We start from the raw sequence: 24,469 nt of genomic DNA on the forward strand, positions 1-24,469 counted from the left end.
TATATATATTAGAATGTATATGATAATAAAATAAGTATTTCGTATATCTTATATGCATGTTGTATATTTACAATGCATATGTATTATATTCCATATCACATATAAACGCAATGTATCATGTGTATCATATACTCTTATATTAGTCAAATCAATCTTATCATGTCCCTATATTAATCATCATGTACCCTATTCATTTCATGTCATATAATTAATGCACTTACTATACCATGCTCTATTATATTAATACATATGCAATCCTATCATATATGCCTATCATATCATAAGCAGGATATGATGGCTCTTATGGTATTTTTCCTATATCAAGCCTTATAAGCCAACCATAAGGAAATTAGTCTCAATTATATTATCACTTTAAATAAAAAGTCATCATATAATTTTCAATCATAGGTTACGTGGCTAGATATGAGAAGTCATCACTTCATGCCAATTAATATATCAAATTGTATCAGTCAACCTCCTTATTATGCCTCCCTTTTTATATCCATTTAATAGAACATCAAAAATATTATTTAAAAGAAACCTAATTGGCCCACCCTCCTATATAAGATAACATGCCTCTAACCAACTTGAATTAGTTAATCATTTCTAGCTAGTCTTCCTTGCTTTTACACACATGCTAAATCATATTCATCATATAGTAGCAATTATCATGTCATTCAATATAATTATCATAGCATATAAATAAATTCAGTGTTCTTATAAAAATGTGTACAATATGTTAGAATGCATCTTAGATCAAACATAGTGCGTTTAAACATGCCATGTATTTCAGGTATATATATGAATGCATTAGCTTCTACATAGTTTATGAAAAATTTTAATCCATTAAATTTATTGAAAATGGAATATATATGTAAATATTAGCAAAAGTTTAATATGCTACTATGGTGGAAATAGTTTAAATGAGGAAAAAGTTTTTTTTTGGATTTAGGAGGGAGAAAGTAATAGAATTCAAAATTAATGAAAACATAGCATAAATGTTACCTATAATAATCAAAATATTTTTCATAATTGGAGCGACTAAAAATACTAGATTGAGCCCTACTTTCTTTCTCCTCTCTCTTATTTCTATCTTCCCCTTCCATCCTATCTTCTCTTCCTCTCTTTCTAGACTAAGGAATTGAAATGGAATCTTTGGGGGGCCCCCCCCCCCCCCCCTAAACTTTCTAAATGTGAGAAGTTGACACCCCAATGCTTGTAAGTACATCGCCACAGCACTCCCATGCAAATTTTCATGCATATAAATATTTTTATGAGTGTTTTTTACAGCTCATTAACTTGTATTTAATCATGTAATAAATTTAGGTTATTACAAGTAGTATATAATAATGGTGGACTTCATAATTATAGACTCACTAGCTAAGTTTAATGCCATATTTAGGAGACCCCTCCTGAATACCTTAGGATTGTTATCTCGACCTATGAAATAATGGTTAAATTTTTTGTAGGCTATCAGCAGATCATAATGAGAGGTGACCTTACAAAATTCTGCATATGCAACCTGAAGGCATTAGGGAAGATAATGATTTCCTAATAGGAGGTGCTATGGATAGATGTTGAATTGGGAAAAAATTGAAGATTTTAATGTAGTTGAGGAGGTCCAAGTTGTGGAAAACTTTGTGCCTCTAAATTTTGATATATATTTCTATAACACATTATGTATAACTAGTAATATACCATCTCAAAAAACAAAATTGTGTTTCACTATCATTTTAAAAATAAAAATATAATTAATTTTCTTAATCAAAATCACCATAAAGAATATACTATTCATCTCAAAAGTTGTAATAATGTTCTACTATTATTTTGGATAAAACTTTTATCTATGTCTAGGGATTTTATCATAAAGGCAGGCCTCAATGGTTAATTACATCTCAAGATGAATCTTTAGAAAATTCTGGATTGAAAAGGTGACTAAAATTCTTTAATTATTTACAAAGGTTTTCTAATAAGGACTAACTTTAGGATTTATTAAGAGGCAATGGATATAAGTGTGAACAATTATTTACATCATCATATAATTAAAGGTAGAGAGTGCTTTAGATTTTGGAAACCCTAAAACACTCTAACCTATACTTTGATTGCGATTTACTAGTTTAAATTAGGATTGACTTTTAGGTTTAATTTGTCAATTTATTGGATGATCGAGATAATCCTCCCAGAAAAAAATGTATGAATTGTACAAAAGTGCAAACAAGACTTACGTCTTCCTGGAGCAAACAACGTGCTAACCACATAGTCACTTTTGTAAAACTATGATGTTCATACCTAATGTATGCTAGGTAGACATGCTATTTATTTTATCAATTAAAGTTTAAGTTTAAAATTTTAAATTAAGAATTTAAAGATTTAAGGGGTTTAATTGTAACTATCTAATACAATTTGAAATAAATTTTAACCTAACTATAAAATTTTTATTTCTGACTAATGTAAATATGCATGAACAATTTTCTTAATAAAATCTGGTCACATAACACCCTATACCAATAAGAATAGTAGTCTCGGCCTCATCACCTAGGCTATTGCTTGTTGGTTGTTAGCTTATGTGCATTAGTTTGTGTATGTAGAAGGAAAGTAAATATGCATTCCATGTATGCAAATAGGTAAAGTTGTTTGGGTGTAAAAGTATAAAAATCTCTAGAATGCAGGAGCCTAAAGTTTATGTCCAGGAAAATATACATGCAACACCAAGAAATCTAAGAAAAATATGCAGTTTCTAATCATAAATCATTTACAAGTCAACAATTAGTCAATGTTTATAAATGAAGCATTGTAAAAAAAAAGTCTATGGCAAGTGCCATATATAGTACAAGTTGGGGTTTTCTATAAAAAGGTGGTCAAAATTCACCAACTAGAAGCTTGGATTTCTAACCCTATACAATGAGGAAAATCTTTATAAATAAAATTTCTTTTTTAAATGTTTTCAGGTATTTTAGCTCTGAATCTTGTATAGATATTTAAAAGATAATGATCTTTAAATGAAGAAAAATACTCCTTTTGAACTTCTATGTTTTATAATAAGCAATTCATATTTAAAACTTTCATAGCTCTTTATAATTTACAACTATATACAGCTTTACTTTTACATTTAAAAGAAAAAAATAGTCTACTCTTGCAGGGTTAGTTTACAAAATAATATACAATTTATATATCCATTGGCCAATATAGAGTGTAATTAAAGTAAGCAATCTCATCATCACACATCCACCAAGATAGTGTCAAACCATAATATCTAGTGCAAGAAAGTAAATGCAGCATCCTAACCTAAGCTAGTGACTATTTTCCTATTAAGCAATTCTAAAGTGTGTGCTAATCTATGTGGCTTGGATATATCCTATATATATTATTGTTTGAGTGATCTAGCAGTTATGTTTATGTGTTACAGGCCAAAGGATTTAGTTAAAGTTTAAGTTTTGTTGCTTTATAGTTTTGTTTATGACTTTTAACTATTTCTGTTATTTACATTAAGTTTTAAAGAATCATATTAATTAATAAATCTAATGTGCTTGAAGTTATTAATCAACAGGTCCTAGGCTTCTAAATGAATGTATTTGTTTCATCCCAAAGTATAAAACAAACTTATAAAGCCTCACTTTAATTATGATTTTTTTACTTTAGGTTTTAAAAAATAATATTAATTAACAACTTCAAAGTACTTAAAGTCATTAATCAACAAGACATTAGCTTTTAAAAGATTGCATTTATTTTATCCCAAAAGATAATGCAAACACATAGAGCTTTGGTTATATTTAAGTATTTATTTATGTTCGATTTGATTAACTGAATTTATTTGAATTTTTTTATTTAAATGAATTGAATTGAATTTTTTATTTTTTTAATCATTTATTGAAATTTCAAGGCTAATTATGCAAGTGAAATAAGGATTTGCTAATTTACAAACCAAATGAGTTTCAATATGTTTGAAATTTAAATCATGGGTCAATGTTGACCTAAGTATTGAACCCTAGCAATTTGAACTCCGTATGAAATTTTTGGTCAGTTCTTAGGTCAATTTTTATTCTAGGAATTTGAAATTTTAGTAAAGGCTTAACCAAGATTCAAATCAACATGAAAACTTTTGAGAATATGTAAAACAACACCAAGAATGTTCCCTATAAATTTGAAGTCAATGGGATGCTTTTACATGAAGTAATTTTATAATTAAAGTAGACTATATTTATTAAATTACTTGAATTACCCCTTTTACCATGCCTTAATTTTGCAGGCATTTGAAAGTTCTCCTTAAGCTTGATCCTTGGAGTGTTTAATCATACATTTTGGCCAACAATGTGAGGAGTTATAATTTTTTAAAGTTTAGGCAATTTCTCTAAATTAAATACACAAGATATACACAGTCAGCATGGACTTTTACACATACCACTTATTGATTGGCCACTCAAGTGGTGATGAGCCCCACACAAATTAAAGCACTAATCTCAGCCATTATATCAGAGATGGACCATTTGGGATATAATGACTCAAAATTATAAGATGAAAGTATGAAACATGATTTGACTAGAATAAACCCATCCTTTGAATTTAAATGAGATGAATGGCTATGATTTTATCTTTAAACTCCTACACACTTTCTCAATCATGAATAAATTTATGCTTGATTGTCTAATATGTAACCTTCAAACCAACGGTTGAATAGCTGTGGATTGAACATTTTTTTCATATTTAACATGAACTTTTTATTTAGAGGCTTAAGATTGAAAATTAACCATGCATAGAGGTCAATTGAAGGGGATTTTGATTGTTCATACTCAACTACACTTGAGGACTAATTCCTCTTCAGAAACCAAGAGCTGAGGAGCACTGGATCGAATGTTGGCAATTTACCAGAGAAAGGTCGCCAGGGCTCACTAAAATTCACATAGGAAGCTCAGAAAAAGGTTAGAAAAGCTATGGATTTACTCAAAAACTCTCAGGGAGTGTTTAGAAATAGAAATCCAGAACATGTCTTCAAAATTTTTAGAGAATTTGTAGGGTGAATAGAGATTCATATGATTGGAATTCAAGCTAGAGAGGAGCCGATGAAGTAGCTTATACAGTCTAGGATGGACCAATGACATGCCAGCAAGTGTTCTAGGAGAGTTGAGGCCATGTGGTTAGATAGTTAATTTTTATGAGTGAACCAAGGGAAACTAAACCTAATTTAAAAGTTTTCAGCAAGCTCAAGTAGTGACATGGCCTAAGATTTGTTAAGAAGGTACCTTTTTTCCAGGGAAGAGGTCTAATGGGTTGGCTTGGCCTAATTAGCTTTATGTTTGAAAATGGTTCACTAGACATTAAAATGTTAAGCTTCAATTCAAAAAATTAGTTCACCTAACCTAGCCTAACCCAAGATAGCCCATGGGTTGGTATGGCTAAGTTGAGTGTATGGATAATGTATGCACCTAATGCATGCATTAACTTGGGATGATTTCATCTAAGCTTTTATTTGGCTCATTTTAATCAATTTAGATTAACTTAGGTTAGCCCAATTGGATAAACTAGGTGGGCCTAAGGATTGAATAGACCCTTGAGCACCTAATAGACCTATTTGAGGGGTTTGCAGGCCATTTGGTTCACCTTGGCTAGTTCAATTAATGTAGGAGACCTATATGATATTTATTGTCATCCTAGGTTGAATCTGTCAACTAGGGTTGCCTAGGCTCAAGGGTTGGGTCCAATAAGTTCCAAATGTCTAATGGAGCTTGTTGGAAGAGGTGTTAGGTCATACAATGACCTATATGCAGTGAATTACATGAATGGGTCCTTTAGGTCAAATTTGGGTTGAATTGTGGTTTTGGTTAAACATGGCCAATGATGGTTCAAATTGGGCTCCAAAGAATTAAATCGTGTGTGAATTAGTGATTAGAAAGTTTAGAGAGGGTTCCCATGATTTTTTTTTGGGGGTGAAATCCATAAAGGGGTTTATGCATTAATTAAATTAAAAGTTACAAGGTCCTTTAAATGTACCTCGAGCTCACTTCTGGTCAAAAGAGCTACAAAAAGTTAAAATAAGACCTACGAGCTCAAGATCCCTACGAAGAAAAGGTAAAAAAATTATTAGGTTCATTCTATTGTTGCAAGTAGCTAACACCCAAATAGAGGAAAGATCAAATAATTGATGTTACACACCATCTCTCAACCAAAATATTTAGTAGCCAAAATACCTACACTAAAAAGACCCTACAAAATAAAGAAAAAACCAAGAGAGGAAAAGCACAACCAAGAAATGACATTAAAAATAAATTTAGATCATAAATATAAGTAAGTTTATAATACTCCTTTGCCAGAATCCAAAAACAGACATAACATTTCTTCCTACAAACAAAGAGAATTAACTCAATTGATAAGAACCCAAAATGGATACTAATAGCTGAAACTGATAATTGCAAGGAAAAAAAAATAGAACCATTAGTGTTAATAAGCATTACCAAAGTCTGATAGGTATCCATATCAGCTATAGATAAATCCCCAACAATAATGCCTTTGTTGATACAAATATTTAGGCTCACTAAAGCCCGCCCGATCAACCAATAACCACAATTCAGAGTAGATTAAGTAATGGCACCAATAGAAAAACTTAGATAGAAGAGAAACTAAGAGAGGACAACAATTATTAAAGTAATAGAGACCAAAAACCAAAGAAGAGTGGAGTAACCGGTCCCACCCACCCGCTCTTCTCCCACCAAAATAGACAATGCTAATGACTGGGCACTCAATTCAGATAACTAAAAAAGAGCAACCTAAGAAAAATAGGGCCAATATGACATAGCCAAAAAAAGAAATAATAAGTGGAATAGAGGGAAAAACAAACTAAACCCCTAAAATGAATAAAGAAACTTATCATAATAGATGAGATACAAGTAAACATTACATCACATGCCAACAAAATAGACCATGAACTAAAACATAATAAAACCCCTTCAAAGGATTCCAATAAAGAATTAGCCCATTAACTCACCCCAAATAGCAAGCAATAGAAAACAAAATAGCTTGCAAAAATTACAACTATACATCCCAACAATGTATGCATGATATAGGGTTTTAGTTTAAATGCGTTCCATATAATCAAAGTCATCAATCATGGTTAACCATGGGTCCATTTGGGTTTAGGCATGATCAAGGATGATTGCAAGCAACCTAGGGTTCACACTTAAGGATATAGTTAAAGTTTATAATATATTTCATGCATATGATGAAGATTTTGGGTTTATAGGCTCTTTTGGTCAAACTTGGTCAACCATGATCAACCATGAACCCCAATGAGTTCAAATCATTATAATAATTATTATGAAAAATTGTAGGGATATAAGGGATTTTAATGAAGATGCCATGTTAAGTGGCATGGGTTATAAATATTTGAAAGTTTTAGAACCATGAATGATACTTAGAGTATTTGGGTTTGGAAGGTCATGGAGGCTTCCAAAATGGTTAAGGAGACACTAGGGAGATGGATAATTAATTTACAAATGACCAAACGACATTTAAGTAGAGTAATATAGGGTTTTAAGTAAGCTAAATATTTCCCCTAAAAAATTGAAAAATCCAAGGGCTTCTAGGTTTAGATTTGAACTTAAAATTTGATCTTGAGTTTGATTGAAGTTTTAAAGTTTATTAAATGATTGAAGTTTAATAAATGAATAATTTAAGATGACTAAATTGAATGAAACATGACTGAACATTTTGATTGAATGATTGAAGATCCTTGAATGGTTGAATTTGAGTTTAATGATTGATTATGATTGAATCAACATAATTGAACATGGATGATTGAATTTGAAGAATGAATTGGGTTGAATGAATGATTGAACTGGATTGAATTTATTAGTTGAATATTAATTTTCAATGTGATGATTGAAAATGATTGAATTGAGTTTGATGATTGAATATGATTAAAGGATTAGCATCATACAAAAATGAGGTCAACACAAATAATATAGGGCATGCTCGAGAGAAAGTTGAGAATAAGCACATCATTTAGTGCAGAGCATCATGGTGAGGCTATCCAAGCTCTCTAGGAAGACCTTAATATTTTTTGTGGATAATACTTAAGATGTCTGGAATTGACGTGTAAGTCAACTTTCATAAACTCAATATGAGATGATACAGTAGACCATAAAAAAAAGATAATTAGTATTCTTAATGAGCTTGTTAAGTAGAAAGTGAAAATGTTGTGCGATTCTAAATTTAATTGGAAGGTATAGTACATGATTGGATCAGTAATGTTGTAATGGTGTAGAAGAAAAATGGAAAGCGGATGATACACATTGATTTAAAGAATTTCAAATAAACTTTCCCATAGCATGGTTACCTACTCTAATGATTGACTCATTAGTTGATTTATCAATCATATTCTTAGTGATGAGCTTCTTAGATGCATTTTTTTGGTATCATCATATATAATATATCACAACAAATGTGAAAAAAAAACCATCCCTTATCATGAATAAAGGTCTATACTACTATAAGGTGATGCCATTAGAATGAAGTGTGCTATGGGTACATATCAAAGAATGATAGTCCACATCTTCAAAGAGTATAAAGGGAAGAATGTCAAAGTGTATGTGGATGACCTATTAGTGAAAATTAAGACACTCAATCAACACATTCAAGATATAAAGGAGATATTATCCACTCTAAGAAAGGTATAATAAGTAATTTAATCCACAAAAGTGTACCTTTGGTGTAGGATAAGGTAAGTTCGTAGACTGCCTACTCATAACCAATGACATAAAGGTCATACCAAACAAAGTAAAAGCAATCTTGGAGATATTGTCACCTAGAACTCCCAAGGAAGTGAACCAACTCACTAGGCAAGTCATGCTACTCAATTGCTTCTTTTCTTAAATGGGTGAAAGATGCTCTCCCTTTTTCAAGGTGAATTAGCATGAAAAACAACTTTCATTCGGAGTGAGAGGTGTAAGGTTGCCTTTTAATAACCCAAACTCCTCTTTTTCTAGATTTGCTTTATTGTCTAAGAGTAGGCAAGAACTTGTTACTATTTATTGGAATTTGCAATGATGAGATCAATTCAATGTTTGAACAAGAAGAAGGAAGATTGTAATGATCAATTTATTATTTTAAGAAGATAATACGAGGAGCTTAATAGAGATACCCTATTACAAAGAAGCTTATGTGGGCCTTTATGATCTCTATTTGGTAAATGCCACCTTATTTTAGGTTCACCAAATTCAAGTAGTCACCTACTGCCTATTTATGATCTTACTCATTAAGCCAAATAATTTAGGTATATTATTGAAATGGTCAGTAGAATTAAATGTGTTTTAAATTGTATACACTCTAAGGATAACCATTAAAATTGAGATGCTATTAGAATTTTAGGTAGATATTAATATCTCTACCATTGAGCAAGAAACTTCAGATGTGCAATGATAATCCTCGACTTTATATATTAATGGAACCTCAACCGAGCAAGCCCTATAGGCAAGCAAGATCTTGAAGATCCTAACTAGAACAATAATAATCATGAAGGAAGCTACGTAGATCATGTATGAAGCTTTAGTTGTTAGCCTATGACTTGCTATGAAGATAGGTGTCACATAGCATGTAACCTAATTTGATTCTCAATTGATGGTAAGATAAATAAATGGTGAGTATGAAGTGCATGTCAAGAAACTATTGAAATAACTCTTCAAAGTTAAGGTATAAATTAGCAAACTTATTTACTTCAGAATAATGTAAATCCCTAGATAATAGAATCAACTTGCTGACCTACATTTTTAATAAGGAACAGGGTTTCCTTATTAAAAATAAAGGCAATGTATTACCTAATAATTATAGAAGATTTATTTAGGTGATCAATGCCTTTTTTTAATCTACATTATGTCAGAGAAGATAAGATGGAAGAGTTGTTTATGAAAGTCTATCAGGGTGAGTGTAAAATCCATTTAGGTGGGATACTTATGTACAAATTTGAGGAAGGATTTGATGGAATTCTCAAGGTTATGCCCGATATGATATAGATTTTCTCCCATATAGATATAACAACCTCACAAGCTTCAACATATTAGTGTTCAAGGCTATTTACCTTACGGGGCATGGATCTCTTAGGTCCCTTACCACTGTAAACTAGTAAGAAGAAGTTTAAACTTGTAATGGTGGACTACTTTGCTAGATAAATTAAAGCTAAAGTACTCACCAAAACTACCTTCGTAGTGGTCCAAAACATCCTATGGATATAAATCATTTGTAAGCATCAATTACCCCTCAATATCATAATTGACACAATTCACTAGTAAAAGCATCAAGAATTTTTACAAGTAGTAATGCATTCATTTCAAATTTGCTTCACTTCACCATCCATAAATTAACATGTAGATGGAAGTGACAAACTAACATATATTAAACCTTCTTGCGAAGAAAGTGAAAGGAGTAAAAAGCAAGTGGTGGAAATACTTCGCTTTACCTTATGGGCATTAATAATAACTCTATCCTTAGTAAGAATGTAGAAATCCTTTTCCCCTCTCCATATCATAAAATTCTATCTTCCAGTAGAATATGAACTACATAATCAAGGAGTGGTGGCAGCCGCCAAACTTGGTGAATGGGAAGAAAGAATCAAATAGGCATAAAAATAGCAATTGTCTTCTTTGAGAAATTATAAGTATATGCTATGCTTAGGTAGAAAGTCATTAAAGGTGGATGGATAGGTAGTACAACATTAATATTAGGGAGTTATTTCACATCGATGATGTAGTTCTCAAGAAGGTAGATGTTGTTCCTCAACACTTAGTATTATGATATTAGTGTTAACATGAGAAGCTCACTTCATCATCAAAAAGGGGCCAAGGACATGGAGTATAGATGATCTACATATTTTTATCCTTAAGGTAAGTCCAAGTACTCTTATAATTATGAAATTACTCATAATGAAATGAATATTTTTCCTTCTCATACCTTTATATTTCATGCATTCTTCATATAAGAGATTTACTATGATTGTTTTCCTAAAATATAAATATACTAGAGGAAATCACATATGAAAGTTTGAATGCTAGGGTAGTAAAGGAATGATAGATCTTCACTCACCAAGTTATAAGATGGCTAGCCCATTTCCCTTGGGGAGTTTAGAAGAACTAGAATTAAACCTATTAATTAGGTTACTCTGCCCTTAAAATATAAGAAGTAGATCATATGAGGAGGGAGAAAATTGAGCTCTTATGTCGGTTCAACTTAAAAATTGATTCAGACTACTCCCAATAGGTGATTTGATTCCCCTAGGAATGAGACTCATTAAATAGCATAAGGCCCTAGGAGAAGGAAAGTCTTCACTTAATGAGGTTGCCACCTTATTTTGAGTCAATTCATAAGGGCAATTTATGTAAAATGTTTTGAAAACAAACCCTCACTTTGTCATTGATTTGCCAAAATTAATTATTTAGTACAACCTCCTAATTATTCCTTCATTCATAAAATCTGTACATATACTTGTTGATCACTATAACAAAGATTTCACAAACGTATTTATCTAGCCCTATAAGTTGAATCCCCCCTTTCTGACAATATTCATAATGAATAGCATATGAGCCTTCTGTAGTTGGTGACGCTAAGTGGTTACATATGTAGGTGTAAGGTGAGGCCCACTTAGGGTGATATAAATTTGAGTAATGGAAATTAACCATGTAAGAAGACTATCCATTTCAATAAGAACCATAATATATAACATATGAATCACATATAGCTGACATTTCTAGGTGGTTATCTCTATCAAGACTAAAAGCTTAGAGTAAGGCAAGGCCCAACCTAAGATAACATTCTATCATGTCCATATCATAGAAAATTTGTTGAATGATGAGTCATGAACAAATGGATTTTTTTATCAATAGATAGTTGACTTTTATTCTATGGAGTTATCCATTAATTAACAAGTTCATTAGACTTGGGTCTCTTGTTGACCTCTTTTTTGTATGAGGTCACAGGGCTTTTCAAACTCTTGATTATACATCTAGTGGTTCATAGTCACCCAAATGTCAATCATCAACACTCAATCAATCTAATTATATAACTAACATTCAATAAAGTTCTTACTACTCAATCTTTGGCTTGTAATCATCAATCAGTCAATCACTTCAGCAAATCACTTCATTCATCTAGTGTTCAATCAAAATTCAATCATTCAGCCTGTAATCTTAACCATACTTCAATAATCTAATTCTTGGTCAATTAAGCTGCAACCCATCAATGATCCTATAAATCCTACCACTCAATTATATATCTAGTCTTCAATCAATCACTTACAGTCTTGCATTATAGGCAGGCAGTGCACTATTTTGCATAGTGCATTGACCCTCTAACTTCAGTTATGGTCTAGTTTATTTCACTAGGAGTTTCATACATCCAATCTTACATTACTAACTTTTTTATTCATTGATTGATCAAGATGATCAATTGAGCTAACTCAAGCTAGCTTCGTTGATCATCAAACATCAACCACATTTAAATCCATCATCAGATGAATTCTAAATGTCACTAAATTTCTCTGAACCAATCTCCTAGTAAACTAGACTCAATTGATCATTCTAGTCCAGTCACATGTTGACCCTGTCAACTAGACTTGAACTTAGTTAAATCCAATCTACTTGGATCCAATTCTTGTATGTGACTCAATCAACCATCCTATTCTATCAAAATAACTTCAAAGTATAGATCAAATACTTCCCAAACATGCTTTGAGTCAAACCATCATGAGTTGACTTAGTCAACTTAGTAAAGCAAGGTCAAACCTTTCACCTATAGACCTTCTTACTCATACAATGCATTTAGTAATCTAGATCACTCGCAAACCACTCATACTAGTTCGCATATACTATATAATATCCACCTCATCAACATTGATTGGGTTGGCTGGTTAAACTCCAACTCATTGACCTTTGACCTGTTGACTGGTCAAAATGTCAATGAGAGCTTGAATGAGCTCTAAATGGTCAAACCTATCTAACCTGACTCCTTGGATAAACCCAAGCTCGTCCAGCCCATGGAAACCATTCAAGAAGTTCCCCTGGTCTTAGCTCAACCTAAACTAGCATTTTGTTTGGTCCTTAGCTCAACTTAAAGGCTCAAATGAGCTCTAGTGGCCAAACTTATTAACCTAACTCCCCTAGCTCGTACGAAGCTAGCTCACTCAAACCATTCTATAACCTTCCTGGAAACTAACCTGACCAAATCCAATTCCTTGTTCAAGCCCCAACTACATCATCACTCCTTTATATTTTTTATTTATGACAAGTATTAACATTCTCTTAAAGAGTTGATTTCTTTAAATCTTTGATAAACTGTAGCCAAGTTCAAGTCTTAGAAGGATTTTTAGTTATACTAATAAGGTGCCATTGTAATTATTAGCCATAATTATAATCTATGTTTGAGGTTTGAGCTAATCACTTAGAGAAAATTTATTGCAAATAAGTAAATACTTTATGCTAAAAATCTCTCAGTGCTTTGGTAAATTAAAAAAATGTAGCACATTTTTTCTCTATTAGCTTTATTATAACCAATAGCCTCGTGTCCTTTACATTAATATGATCTTTTTCTTGTTGTGCTACATCTTCAAGGCTCAATCCTTCTTATGCTCTTCTCAAAGAGTTTTCTCCTCTATGAGCCTCACCCATAACTTAATGCTCTTATCCTCGATAGTGTTGCAAGCCATTCTCTTATCTTCCAAGTACCACCATATTTAGGCGTAGACATTCAAGGATTCCACCTTGTGGTAGCTCACTAAAGACTATGGGCTAAATTGAAATTGGTCTTCAAGGCATTCCCTATTGAGATCTTTACTAAAAGTTGAGCTTCATCTCTAGGATTTTTTATATTATCACATCTAATGACCTTGAAAAGACCACCCACTTTTATTCATAGCTTCTCCTAAGTAGGTGGATGAAGTTGAGCTTACCTTTAGAATAGTTTATCTCCAAATAACATGATGACTTTTGGTAGAGTCTTAACTACTCCTCCCCTTTCTCAATCTTATAAGTTATTTACCCTTATCAGGCATCACCTCCAATGATCCTAGGGGACTCTATCATTTATCAAACTCCTCATTAGTTAAAATTCCCATGTTGGTCCCTAGAAGTGGTGCTATAGTTGCTACATTCACAATATGGGAACTAATTTCCCCCTTATTCTTCAAAGGTGCCTAAAGCTTAACACTTGCAACTGGTCTATTTGTCCCACACTCCTCGGGAGATAGCAAGAGCCTCCACCCCATTCATCACCTTCTCCTTATTTTTTCCTTCATCTCTAAGGAGCTATCTAGTGGTTTTTGCTCATTATCCTTTCTCTTACTCTCCTTCTTTAGAGAGAGAGAGAGAGAGAGAGAGAGAGAGAGAGAGAGAGAGAGAGAGAGAGGGATCCTTCTCCCAATGCTCCAACCACATTGTTCTGGAGAAGGAACAACCTAATATTCCCCTTGCATGAAAATTAAATTCACATTAGAGAGAGTATAACATGCAACAAATTTTGAACTAAAATTAAGGAGAGTATTTAATTTTTATAATTGAAGGTACTGTGGATGTGCCTGTAAGTGAGGTGTTGGATCACTATAGGAGACTTCTCAAAGAGGAAATCTACCACCTTGGTTTCTTCCTCATCAAGTTTGGGCATTGAAGCCTTATTTTTAGGGAAGGGGATGAATGAAGTTGACATAAACTCCTCAATCAAGCTAAAGATGGGTAAATACTTTACCTTTTAGTCCCCAACCTTTTTTGTATTCCACTTTTTTGCATTAACAAAGGAAAAAAATATGCACACCAACTCTTAAAGACCATCATTATGATGAAGTGATGGAACTTTTCCATCATCCATTGTAACTTATGGAATCAAAGAAAAGAAATGAAGGGGATCACACTCAACATTGAGCTAAGAAATATATGTATGAGGATTAGTTTATAATAGTTGAAGATTTTGGTGAACTCTCAATAGATTAGTAGTTGCAATCCTAATTGGAAGTTATCACAAGGGTAAAAGATGCCCTCCTTATAGAAAGCATTAAGATATTTGTCCTCTACAGTGATTCAGACTCATAGTGTAATATTATCATAACAATAGACAATTAAAATGGAGTCGATGTATGAGGGCATTGACGTTAGGATTGTCAGCAATTGGTATTCATAAAGGAAAAAATGCACTTAAAGTGGTGTTGCTATTAATGTTATTTACCACAATTAAATTTAGGCACCATCTCAACTTATAAAGTTTTGATGTCCTTTTAAAGTTAGGCATTCAACTCCATAGTATTTTTGTTTTGAGAGTTTCATCCTCCCTCACTAATAATGCCATATAGGTTGAGGGTCTTCTTCATATCATTGAGTCACTCTGACATGGTTTGTAGTGTGATTGATTTATGATGGAATCCTATTGCCTAAGAAGTAGAATAAGAGTGAGAAGGATTGCTCTATAGGTAACATGAACTCTTTAGCTACAGGTGCATCCTAGGAAGAAGTTGCCTCTTATTATTCTTCAACAGTCATTTTAGCAAGTTTAACTCTCACCATCGACTTATTATTTATTGTGGGCATAGTAGTGGGGGCACTTGTCATTACTAGAGTAGCTCCTATGGTTAATAATGAGGCATCAACATTAGAGAACTTCGTATGGTTGAACTCACACAACGAGTGACCAAGAAACTCACTTTAGGAAAGGCACACTATGGAATCACTATTAAAGGGAGATGCTTAATCACAAAAAAAAATTATAATTTAATTCATCTTAGTTTCCCTTTGGGGAGTAGCAAACTATTGCAACTCTGGTTTCTGAGTTTATGATTTTGATGATAACAAATAATATTGATTAATCTTTTATTTCTCATAGTGTTTGTAGTGCATATTTGTTAGTGTTTCTAATAATATTTCAGGTATACCATGCATCATTCTTTGAAGATTCAAGGCTTAAGATTGCATTGAATTAGTTTTATTAAAATAGTTTAATTTTCAATTATTGAGTCAAGTCTTGTAATAATTTATGTTAGTTTATTGATCGTGTACACACTCAGAGGAAGCAAAAAATGATTTTAAAAATTTTAATTTTTTGTACATCGTACTATTCGATATGTATAGTACTGTACGATCTAGTGTAATAGAAATTAATTAAAATATTTTATTATCCTAAAAATTTATTTTTAAAATATAATTAATAGTACTGTACGACCACCACATTGTACTGTACGATCTGTTATAATTAGAAAGCCTGCCGTCCATTAAATTAGGCAAAAAATTGAATTTGAAAGTTGTTCTAATTGTACTGTACGATCATGATCGTACTATACGATGTTTAAAATATTACCTAATTTAATCCTCTGCTTATTAAATGAAAATTACTTAATTTTAATATTTTGATCGTACTATATAAATAGGATCGTACTGTACGATCAACAGAGACAATTTTTGCCATCCCATGCTTCGTCCTGGATGAACTGCTCGTTTATTGACCTGTTCGTATAACACATCGTATAGGACATCGTACAACACGAACTGCAATTGAACTGTTCGTACAGTATTAACTGGACATCATATAATACCAACAAGTCATTTTCTACACATCGTACTGGACGATCTTGCGATTATATGGTACGATATTTGATGGCTGAATTGAGTGTTTTTAGGGGTTTTTGAGCCCTCTATTTAAGAACTCTCATAAAACTTTGTAAGAGCATTAGACAGCCATTGTGTCTTCATTCTTTTGGAGAAAACTTGAAGAGAGTACTTAAAAGGGAGGGAGGAAAGGGTGGAGTTTGAGAGAGGGAGAAGATCCTTTGAGGGGATTTTAAGGGAGTGTGAAGGAGATTTCACATGGTTGCTCTGGAAAGCTTGCACCTTAGTACCATCAGATTTAAGATTCATCTTGAGAAAAGTTTTGGTAAGAAGAAGATCTCTTTGGTATCAAAGGACCCAGTTCCTCCACCGCACCGGGGAAGGTGGAAGTGATTTTGTAAGGGATTCTCCGCCTAGCTGTGGGGGATAAAAGAGAATCACTAAAGGTTTAGTGTAATACTCGGAGGATGCCTCCGAGGAGTGGATGTAGATCATGGCTTGACCGAACCACTATAAATCAGTGTATTTTTTCCTTTATTTTTTTGCACTTTACTTTTGCATTTATTTTTATTGCGATTTATTGCGTGGGTTAAATTGATAATTTATCTTTTTATTGTGAATTTAATTCACTTCCGCATTAGGTTATCAAATAAGTTTTCTTTTTTATTAAAAAAGTATTTAATTATTCAAATCACCCTCCTCTTGGTGCATCTCATAATTTTAATTGGTATTAGAGTAGGGTTTCAAATAATAGTATTTTAGAAAATCTTGAAAAAATGATCAGGACATATTTTGGAAACTGTAATATTATGGAAGGCTATTCAATTTTGCGACCACCTTTATTTGGAAATATTTCTTTTAATTTTTGTAAAATTTGCATGTCTACTTTCTTGCAATCAATTGATTATTAAATGTGGCATATGATTCAAACTAGCTATTATGTACCGTCACACATGATAGATAGAGTCAAAATTAATATCCTTTTATTGAATGGAGTAAAATAGAACAAGTTAATGCTCAATTAAATGCTAAATGCTTGAATTATTTTTTCTGTGCATTAAATTCTAACGATTACATGAGAATCTCGTTCTATACTACTGGCAAAGAAATTTGGGATAGATTATACATTACATAGGAAGGTACTAGTGAAGTTAAACAATATAAATTGAATATTCTAATGCATGATTTTGAACTTTTCAGCATGAAACCTTATGAGACATTCTTAGATATGTATACCAGGTTTACTTAGATTGTGACATCATTGCATGCTTGAGATAGAGAACTTTCAAAGTTTGAGAAAGTTAAAAAAATTCTTTTTTCTCTACTTGATAAATTTGATGCTGAAGTCATGGCTATATGTGAATCAAAAGATTTGAATGCTTATTCTATAGACAGTATAATAGGCTCACTCCTTGCCTACAAGCAAAGTGTGAGCCAAAGATTTTTGGATGTAGGTGATGAGAAGACTATTGTGCTAAAAGCCAAAGAAAAAAATGAATGTGGCTTAGTAGACAATGAGAGCAAGGAAATAGTATTGATAACAAATAAATTCAAAAGTCTATTAAAGCACAAGCAGAAAAATCAACAAAAGCGGAGTAAAGGCAAAAATTGTGAAAATGCTAAATTTTTTTCTAACGTTATTTGCTTTGGGTGTAGGAAACAGACATTTAAAGCTTGAATACCCCAACTTAAAAACTCTCCTGCAAGAGGAATGAGTAAAAATAAATCGATTATAATATGGGAAAAAGATAAAAAGCAAAAAATCTCCTAGGCAGACCTAGCTTCTGAATCATCAGTACAGGAGCAATACGATGAGGTATAAGCATGTTAAGGTTTGTTTGTGTGTTGTTTTTATGTGTTTGTTTATCTATTTTATATATTTTATTTTTTATTATATTTTATTATATTTTAAGCATAATTGTATGTTTTAGTTTCTTTATTTTGTTGTTATTTTTATGTGTTATTTTATCTCTTCTTTTTGATAATGTAAAAAGGGGAAGAATATATTGTAGTTGCTTAACAACCCTAATAAACTTTTATGTGGTATCAAAGCAGGATTCATAAATTAAGTTTTTTAAAACTTTTGAATTTCAATTAATGGCTAATTTTTCTAATTGTAATATTATAGGATATTCAATCACGCGACCACCTTTATTTGAAAATATTACTTTTAATTTTGTGAAAACTCGCATATCTACTTTCTTGCAATCAAATGACTATCGAATGTTGCATATGATTCTAACTAGTTACTATGTAGCATCACATGTTATAGATGGAATTAAAACTTATATTCATTTTAATCATTAGAGTAAGTTAGAATAAATTAATGCTCAATTTAAATGTTTGAACTATTTTTTTAATGCTTTAAATTATGAAGATTATTTATTAATATCCACATGCACCACTAGCAAGGAAATTTGGGATAAATTACACACTACATATGAAGGAACTAGTGAAGTCAAGCAGTCGAAGTTAAATATTTTAATGCATGATTATGAACTATTTTACATGAAACCTTATGAGACTATACTTGACATGTACACAAGGTTTCCTCAAATAGTGACATCATTACATACCTTAGGAAAATAATTTTTAAACTATAAAAAAGTCAATTAAATTCTACGTTGTCTACTTGATAAGTTTATTGCTAAAGTCATTGCTATTTATGTATCAAAAAATTTAAATGAATATTCTATTGATAATTTGATTGACTCATTCATTACGTACGAGCAAAGTTTAGGTCAAAGACTTTTGGATGCAGGTGAAATGATAATGCTAAAATAAAAAGACACGAAGAAAAGTTGCTCAGTAGATGATGAAATTGATGAGTTTGCAAGAAAAATTGAAAATATACTAAAACAGAAGCATTAAAATCAACAAAAATAGAATAAAGGTAAAAATGGTAAGAATGTTGAGATTTCTTATGACGTTGTTTGCTTTGGATGTAGAAAACTTGAACATATAAAAAACAAGTGCCCTTATTTGAAAACTCTTTAAACAAAAGAAAAGGGTAAATATAAGCAAATTGTAAAAGAGCAAAAAATGAAAAGCAAAAAAAATCTTATGGACAACCCTAGCTTCTAAATCATCAAATGAGGAGCAAGATAATGTTTAAAGCTTTGTTTGTGTATTTATTTGTTTTGTTTATGCATGTATGTTTTTGTTTGTTTGTTGTGTTTTTATTTATTTTTTGTATTTTTTGGGATTTATTTTTTCTTCTTAGTTTTATTTGTTTTGTTAAACTTTTAAATTAGTCTTTACATATCTTTTTTCTAAGTTTTCTGTGATCAACACACACGTATCACTTTTTACACTTTTGAAAATCAATTATTTTTCAAAGATCATTTTTTCTAAAAATGAAAAACTTACCTCCTTTTTTTCTTAAAATATTATGTAAGTTGTGGTTAACTTCTCTAAAAACAATCGAAGGAATGAAACTCATGATTTTGTCTCTCTATCTCATTTCTTAAAGAGGCTATTTTACTATTGATTCAAAATTTTTATCAAATTTGGATTTTGAAATTGAACTTTTATCCCCCAAATATTTTTTCTATCTCATAGGGATCTTTTGCAAGTTGTTGAATCCACATCATTATTTTCTTAATCAAACAGTTTGTTTTTGCTGCTAGAATGGGTTTGCTTTAGTTTTTAAAATTATAGAAAGTAAGCATATTTATTGAAAAGAAAAGAGGCACAAAAGAGCCTAAAGTTGAAAAAATGCGCAATAATGCTAAATATATAAATATACACAAAGTGCATCAAAAATCAAAAGACACGCAATGATGCCAAATATCAAAAGATTCATAAAGTGTATAAAAAATCAATAGATGCGTAAAGTGTACCAAACAACTAACAAGAGGAATAAAATGAGCCCATAAAAAGTAAGCTTAACTTTTTTTTATATTTCTTAAATCTTAAGAAAACCCTTATATCTATTGATATTTTTGATACTTAAGTTTAAAAATCATGATTCTTGATTCACCATTTTTTGCATTAATCTTTTATTAGATATATTTCTTGAAAGAAGTTTTGAAAAGATTAGTGTTTCCTTTTTTAGTTTGTTCCTTGATTTAATTGTTGGCTTGAAAATTTTTGAGCCTTTAAAGGAACTTGAGCTTGGACTAATAATTTATGAATTTCTAATCTTTCTGGGTTATGCGTTGTCAATAAATTCCTTACTAAGTTTTGAATAAAATCAAGAAATAACTTTCTCATTCCAAGAAAATTTGAAATTTTAAAACAGTTTTTTCTAAAAATACTGTCTTCACTAGATCATGGATCGTTTTAATTTTTTAGTCAATTTTTTTTCTGTTATGTTTTCTCTATGCTCCACTTTTTTTGATAATCTCAAAGGGGGAGAATGTACTGTTGTTTTTGTATCTGTTTTAGTTTATCTTTTTATCTAGTCATTTAATTTAGTTTACTTGTCTTATTTTTAATAAATAATAATAATAATTAAAAAGAAAGAAAATTCTATTTTCCCTTATTTTTAAAATTTTATCTTAGTGAGGGGGAGATTAGAAGAAAGTACATTTAGATTGAAAACTCACCAGTAATGTTTTCCATCATTAAAAAGTGGGAGATTATTGTGACTTGAGCTCACGAGTTTATGTTTTTATGATAACAAAGATCTTTATATCTCCTAGTATTTTTCATTCTAAATTTTTTGTGTGTATATTAGTATTTCTGGAATATCATGCAACATCTAACAAAGAATCGAAGCTCAAGATTGTGTAGAATAAGGTGATGTTATAAAAATTCTATAATAATCATTGTTGTAATTTTGATTTCTTGAGTCAAGTCTTATAAAAGTGTTTGCTAAGCTAGGTTTCTTTGCTCATACACACTCAAGGGAGTGAGATCAAGTCAAAACCAAAAGTTCAAGTTTTGACCTAATCATATTGGATGATTTTGATCGTCCAGGATGATCAACTAATTGAACTAATCATACAGGACAATTTCTATCATCCAGGATGATCCTTTATGATCGTGGAAAATAGCCACCAATGATAATTTAGGCAAGAATTTAATATTCATATTTTGTTCTAATCATTTTGGATGATCTAGATCATCTTGGATGATCAATGCCAATCATGCCTAAATTGATAATATGATTAGGGGACAATTATGGTTAAATTATTCAATCAGACCATACTGGACAATTTTTATATCATCTTGGACGATGTTTGCTAACATACTATTTTTTCCTAAATTGTCCAAGAAAAAAACTATATTTCCTTTGATCGTACAAGCTATCTCCTGGATGTCCTAAACTATCTACTGGATGATATGTTGATTGCCACCAATCTTGAACTAATTATCATAAATGATCGAAGGATCATCCTCGATGATTTATATAAATTGGTGAACTTATAGTACAAGACTATGTGGGCAATCTGACTTGAAGGAAAAGTTTTGTATTGATCGTACAAGATGATGGATGTTCTTTGCCTCTAGAATTGATTATTATGATTTTACAAAGCCCACTATTTAAGCTTTATCAAGGCACTTGGTAAGAGTCTTTGGTAGCCATTATATCTTCAATCTTTTGGAGAAAACATGAAGAGAGAACTTGAAAGGGAGAGAGGAAAGGGTAGAGTTTGAGAGGGAATAGATCCTTGGAGGGGGTTTCATATGGTTGCTCTATCAAGCTTGCACCTTAGCACCATCAGATTCAAAGTTCAACTTGAGGGTTTTTTTGGGAAGAAGAAGATCTCTTTAGTGTCAAAGGACCTGACTACTCCAGCACACAGTGGAAGGTGGAGTGATTTTATAAGGGCTTCTCTGCCTAGCAATGAGGGATAAAGGAGAGTCACCAAAGGTTTAGTGTAATTCTTGAAGGGTGCCCCCAAGGAGTGTACGTATGTAAGGTTGGACTGAACCACTATAAATATGGTATATTCTTTCTATTTATTTTTTGCTGTTTATTATTACTACAATTAATTACTTAGGTAAAATATCTGATTAATCTTTTTATTATTGATTTAATTCGTTTTCTTTATAAGATATTAAAAAAATTTCTTTTAGTTAAAGATTTTTTTAAATTTTCAATTCACACTCCCTATTTGTTAGCCTCGGGATAAGTTCATAAGGGCTTAACAATCCTAACAAAATTTCAAAACTAAGCAACTTAGGGAGAGTTCTTATCAGCCAAGCTTACCTATATAGCCTAAATTTAGAGCCCCCCAAACCTTAGGATATTAGGTTACCAATCTCAGGAGTCAAGTTACTAGGATTCAGAGTACATTAGATGAACATCAATCATTTTTTTTAAAGAGAGATAGAGTTATTATTTTAAGAAAATGGTAGGAATATCTCTAATTATGAAGTGCCTATATAAAATAATATCACCAATTGATTTTAGAGAGAACATAGAGAGAGAAGGTCCATGAATTTAGAGAGAAGTTGCGGGTTACTTAATTTTTGATTTCATGTTTTTCACGTGAGTCCGATGGTGGTGGAGGGGGGGGGGGGGGGGGGGCGGGGGGGGGGTCGATGGCCTCCTATGGCCAGTGGTCCATTCGATGTTTTTCGGTCATATTTAGGGAGCTCATATGTTCCAACACATTCGTTCTCATCTTCCCTACCGACATTTGGAGAAGGAAAATTTGGCTTCATCCTGAGGGAAAAAGCTAATGCAAAAAAGAGAATGCCATTGATCTTTAATGAAGGAGGATTTTTGTCATCAAAGAAGAATTTTGAAGTCAGTTGCAAAGGAAATAATGTGGTAGTTGAAGACAATGTCAAAATTCAATTCAAATATGGGTTGCTTCCATCCATGAGAGGTGAGTCATTCATTAATGAGAGCTCTTCTCCTTCTTCAAAGACATTGACGGTTATGAGCAGTATGGGAAACAACATTTCTAAGAGTAGAGCATCTGAGGGTTTGAAACCCAATTTTGTGGAGGTGGGAGGAATTAATTCAAACATTAAGCAAGTTGCTAAAGGGAATGGTAATGAATCAAGTGTGGCAGTGCATGAAATTGCAAACAAATCAATAAAAGAACTACATTCGGATATGGTAAAAGTTTGGGATTGTAATTTAGGAGATTTGTGAAGATTTAATGAAGTTCTGGCTGATGCTCCTTCTTGATCGTTGACTAGTATTAAACAAAATGCTTGGAGTAAGAAAGATAACATAAATGTCTTGAACCTGGACTTTAGCGATTGTTTGTCTAAGGATGACTCATCTATTAAGCTTTATTTAAAAAAAGAATTCTAAGAAACTGTAGAATTCATTAGTGATCAAGGTTTTTGGTGGAAACATCCCATTTCTAGTAATTAGTTCAGAACTAAGAAGACAGTGGGCTCCATTTGGAAGATTCCATCTCACTATGATGGGTATGGATTGGGTTCTTTGTTCGTTTTATGAGAAAGAGCCGTTGGAATCTGTATGTGCTAATGGGGCATGGTATGTTAATGGTCATATCATTAGGAATTATAGATGGTCGCCATCCTTTTCTCCTACCTCCTAAAAGGGTTTGACTGCTCCTATCTATATTAGGATGCCTAATCTACCCTTACAGTGTTGGGATGAAATAAAAATTTACAGAATTGCACCTATGGTAAGAAAGTCGTATTTGATTGATGGAAATATGTTTTAGTGGGGAAGAAGGGAGTTTGGGAGGATATGTGTTCGTATTAAGTTGGATGCTAAATTGCCTCTAGGAGTTTGAGTGGAAAGAATTTCTAGTAAATTCTTGTAGAAGATCGAATATGAAAAAATCCCCAATCTCTATTTCAAATGTGGTAGGATTGGACACCTCAAGAAAGACTGCTTGGAGAGTAAAATGGAGGCTAATATTGTTTCAAAATAAGTGTAAAGTTCAATAAATCTAATGGTGGTAGATGGTCACAAAACTACTACTGATGATGTGGTTTAAGTTTCTTTTGATGACAAAGGAGGACATGGT

Source organism: Dendrobium catenatum, unplaced genomic scaffold (assembly GCF_001605985.2).
Source record: "Dendrobium catenatum unplaced genomic scaffold, ASM160598v2 fragScaff_scaffold_1570, whole genome shotgun sequence".
NCBI lineage: Eukaryota > Viridiplantae > Streptophyta > Magnoliopsida > Asparagales > Orchidaceae > Dendrobium > Dendrobium catenatum.